The sequence below is a fragment of the Argentina silus genome (assembly GCF_951799395.1).
Source record: "Argentina silus genome assembly, chromosome: 1".
Classification (NCBI taxonomy): domain Eukaryota; kingdom Metazoa; phylum Chordata; class Actinopteri; order Argentiniformes; family Argentinidae; genus Argentina; species Argentina silus.
In genome coordinates, this window is record NC_139655.1 from 32528948 (window position 1) to 32533947 (window position 5000).

The 5000-nt window shown below is 49.2% G+C and overlaps 1 protein-coding gene across 1 annotated transcript in view; it reads right to left on the reverse strand.

The window, feature by feature from the left end:
- Window positions 1–5000, reverse strand: part of cntnap2a (contactin associated protein 2a) — a gene marked incomplete at its 5' end in the record, with an annotated part of 274861 nt that overhangs the window by 181387 nt on the left and 88474 nt on the right. The gene's annotated exons all lie outside the window — the stretch shown is intronic.

A 5000-nucleotide genomic window follows, 5' to 3' on the forward strand; every position in this document is an offset into this window, starting at 1 on the left:
CTAGGCTCTGGAAACAACCACTAGCCCTTGCTCCCAAAAGCACTTGTGAAGATCTGAAAAGATTGGATTTGTTTAAAGAATATCTCAAACATTCCACTGAGCCTATTCAGAGGGCAATATTGTAAGGTGCAACTATTGAATCAGTTCGGGTATGAGTTGCCTCTGGGTAGGGGCAAGGTGTGAACACTCACACACGTCTGCATACTCATCTCACTCTTTCCTTGAGAATAACTCCTTCAATGCACAAAGACCAGATGTTTCCCAAATGTGTTTGCATGCTAGCAAATATTCGCTGCTAATTGCAGAAAATCGCTACGCTGGAAGCTGCTGCCAAAGAAAGCACACGTCCATCTGTGTAGTGGAGTGTGTAGTGGCTCCTTTACCAAAACATTTCCAAACACTGCCAAAACTGGAGCCGGGGTTGTTTCAGATGCACACAGTTCACTTTCTGAATTTCCCCAAAAGCAATAAGGCAAAAACACTCACAGAGATCAATAGGGATAGGTTGCAGCAACAAAATAGGATTTATTTTCAAACAAAAAGTATTCTCCAAAGAACTTAACGCATTGAGATACTCAATAAATCAGGTACATCAGAAGACTACTGTTCCCCAGTCTAGGGAGTACTCCTCCCAAACCAACCCAAACCTCCTCCATTTATCCCAATGTCCTATTGGCCAATCACCACAGTACAAAAGAGGGAGCTGGGTGTAACCAGGTGATATGAGCCATCAACTGGATACAGATTTGTGGAAATTCCTGTGGACAGACGTACATGGTCCTGCAGCGCTACTCAAACAGCCGGAAGGCTCCACAGAGCTTGAACACAATTAAGATGATTTAAAACTCCTCATTGCATGCCAAGGTGCACTTCTGTTTGCATAACACCATACAGTACAACATTAAGCATGCATAGAGAAAAACGAGCTCGAACAGCTTGCAGGTGAAAATGTTGTATTGTACTCTAGATTCAATTATTTGTCCAAGCGCAAGGTTTTCCATGCATTTGTTGCAAACATGCTGTTAATATTATTATTGTGTAGGCTATAATATTGTAGCAGGCTCAAGGGTGTGGGGTTTCCACACCCCAAGTTTGATAACAAAACAGACAAAGTACAATTCAAATGCAATTGGGAATTTTATTAGGGGTTATTTACATCGGGGGGGAGTCAGCTATCTATTCAAAAGTCCACAATCCTTACTCAGAGTCCTTTGTTCATTATCCAGGGGTATTCCAAAAGTGCGTTCTCAGCCACAACAGTTCGATACACAGGAGGGTAATCCGACAGTCCAGGTCAAAGTGGGCAATCACACAGATACTTTCCTACTTCTCTCCCATTTGGGCAGCCCGCTCCCTCTTTTATCCCCCAGCCCTGGGGTTTTCCACATCCCCTCCCGATGGTGTACCCTAGGCACTCAGCCTCCTGCAGGCTGAGCCTTCATTTCATTGGGTTAGCTGTAAGCCCCGCCCCCCCATAAGACCTGCAACACTGTGCTCACCTCGTTCAGATGGGTCTCCCACTCCCTCCCATGGATGACAATATCGTCTAGGTAGGCCGCCGCGTACTCACGATGGGGACGGAGCACCCGGTCCATCAATCTCTGGAAGGTGGGCGGGGCCCCGTGCAATCTAAAGGGCAGCTCCCTGTAGTGGAATAGCCTGTCAGGAGTGGCGAAAGCGGTATTCTCCCGCGCCTTGGGAGCGAAGGGCACCTGCCAATAACCCTTTGTCAGGTTGAGCGTGTTGGTAAACCGGGCGGTCCCTAGCCGTTCTATCAGTTCATCAATTCGGGGCATGGGGTAGGCGTTAACTTGGATCTCATTTAGCTTCCTAAAATCAATACAGAACCGTATGGTGCCGTCTGGTTTTGGCACCAACACTATGGGGTTGCACCACTCACACTTTCGACACTTCAGTGATTCCAGCTTCCAACATCGCTTTTACTTCAGTCCTAACGGCATCTTTCCTTGCTTCCGGTATGTGGTAGGGTCTCAACTTTACATTTTTGCCGGGCTCTGTGATGATGCTGTGCTGTACCAGATCGATGTGTCCTGTTTCACTGGAGAACACATCCTGGTTCCGGCCGACCAACTCTGTCAGCTCCTGCTTCTGGGCGGGGCTCAGCTGTTCCCCCAGTGGCACCTCCACAGGCCTGGTCTCGGTGGTAGCCTTCTTTGGAGGAATAGAGCAGAGTACATCACAGGCATTCCATTTCTTTAATAGATTCAGATGGTAAATCTGGGTCGGGCGCCTACCTCCCGTCTGTCGGACCTTATAATTCACCTCATCCACCTTCTCAAGCACTTTGTATAGCCCATTCCATTGGGCCAGGAACTGACATTCCGTTGTGGGGACCAGCACCAACACTTTATCTCTGGGCTTTTAAGTCTCGCCGTTGTGCCCCTCTGTTGTAGACCTGTGCTTGGGCATCCTGGGCCTCCCGCATGTGTTCCCGTACCAGGGGCCACAGAGTTACCATCCGGTCCCTCATGTCTCCCACCTGTTCCACCATGGTTCTATGGGGACGGTTGCTTTTCCCAGGCTTCTTTAGCCACGTCCAGCAGTCCTCGGGGTTGTCTCATGTACAGGAGTTCAAAGGGGGAGAACCCTGTCGATGCTTGGGGCACTTCTGGGGAAAATCAGGTAGGAAAGTAGCTGGTTCCAGTTCCTTCCGTCCACCCCATCACCTTTTTCAGCATCTGCTTCAGGGTCCGATTGAATCTTTCGACCAATCCATCGGTCTGCGGGTGATGCACTGAGGTGCACAACTGGGTTGTTTTCATGAGTGAACAGAGATCTTTCATGATTCTTGACATGAACGGGGTTCCCTGGTCAGTTAATATCTCGTCGGGTGAGACCAACTTACGTGTGATTACGTGAGAACGGGGTACCAACAACAACTCCACATACTCGTCATTCTTCTTCACAACCTGATACAACAATTTATCCTTTATGACAAAGTGGGAGTATGTGATCTGTCTTACCCCCTCCGTGGGCCTCCTGTCCACCACGGTCACCTTGTGGAACAGTTCGCCCAGACTCGCCTCACTTTCATCCTGTCTTGCTTCCCCCGAGTCACTCTCAGAGTGGGGGTCTGTTGACTCCTGGTGATCCACTTCCTGTAATCCACACATCCGAGTCTCACTCCTTCTGGTGGCCCTCACGCCTCTCCGGCTTCCTCCTCCCTTTGGGTTCCTTTCATCTCTGGACATACTGGCCCACAGTTGGCGAAACATTGGGGAATCCCTCCCGATAAGAACCGGCACAGGCAGGTTCGGGACGACTCCCACTGGTCCTGTGTATTGTTCCTTTGTGGTCTGTAGGTGGAGGAGGGTAGTGGGGTAGTCCTTGGTCTCCCTGTGTATACGGTGTCAGGCAGGTTCGGGGACTGGGCGAAGTCAGGTCGGATCAGGGTCACCATACTCCCGGAGTCCAAGACTGCCATGGTGTCTTTCCCATTGGCTCTTACCGGGGTGACAGGGGAAGGAGCACTCTACTCCACCCAGCATGCCATCAGCAACCTGCAGGGATGCCCGGTAGCTACCTCACTGGCCAAGGCCGAAAGCATTGGGACATTGCGACTTGGACAGTTCCAGGTGATGTGTCCCGGCTTGCCACACTCGTAGCAGTTCCTGCTGTCCGTGTTGTCTCAGCGTCGTCTCTGGGAATGGCTTTTGGTGTCTCTCCATCCTTGGCTGAGGTTCAGACATGGTCCTCTGTCCTTTTCCACTTCTTTGGGCGAGTGGTGGGTTCTGCCTTCAGTGGACGGCCGCTGTGCAGAACCTCTAAAATCGACTGGTGACCTTCCACCAGTTCTACCACCTGATCCGCACTCTGCGGGTTGGCTTGGCTTGCTAACTTTTTAGCATTGAATGGGAGAGAGCGTAGAAACTTGTCCATGACCACTTTCTCAATGGCCATGATCGTCAGTGGTGCAGAAGTTAGCCAGCTCTTGGCCAGCCTAATCAGATCATGCATTTGCAATCGAGGGGATGCGGTGTCATCATATGCCCAATCATGAAATCTTTGCGAACCACTAATCAGGGTGTAACCATACCGGCGCAGGATCTCCTTTTTCAGCCCCTCGTAGTTCGTCGCCTGGTCGGTCGTCAGATCCTGATAAGCCTTCTGTGCCGCGCCTGACATGAAGGATGCTAGCAGGCCGGCCCATTGCTCGGGGGCCATTCCTCCCAAACTGCCGTCCTCTCGAAGGTCTGGAGGCAAGCCTTGATGTCGTCAGTCTCTGTCTGCTTCAGTATAAACATACTGGGGGTGGGACAGGGAACTGCTGAGTCTGCAGCCACGCCGGTATGGGTGGCTGTCAGCGCCTCCACCAGCTGATGCCTAGCCTGCTGCGCTATGTTCGCCTGCAGCAGCTGTTTCACCAATGCTTCCGTTTTGCTCCGTGTCTTATCTAATTGGTGTAACTGATGCCCGCATCCGACATGTGTAGCTGCAAGATACCTCCCTTCAATTATCACTCCTCTTACCGCTCCCTGCCGTCTGCCACAAAATATACAATTCACACATATAAATGTAATAAATATATAAAACTCACATCAAATTGTCCAGTCCAGTTATGTTTCATAGCAGGCTAAAAATGAATCACTTTCATAATGGTGTCACGTCATTGCAGTAAAGTTTTGGAATGGCGAGATAAACTTGACATTGACAACTTGTTCTGGTGTATGTTAAAAGAGCTCATTTATGAAGGAAAAAAAACGCCCACTCACTAAACATACTCTTTAGATATGTGTTTTCACACAGGAACAAGTTTTAAGGTCAAAGTAAGAATAAAATGTTAATTTGAATGTCTGTTTTTTGTGTCTGTGTGGGTTCCATTATGTTCGTAAAACCAAGAAGCAATTAAAAGTGAGGATCACTTCTGCTGCTAAATGGCTCCTCGTTAAAATCAGCCCATTTAGCGCCATTTTGACTTCTGATTGGTCTTTCTGCACATCTGTCACTTAAAGTGGAATCCAACAACATTCTTCTTCATA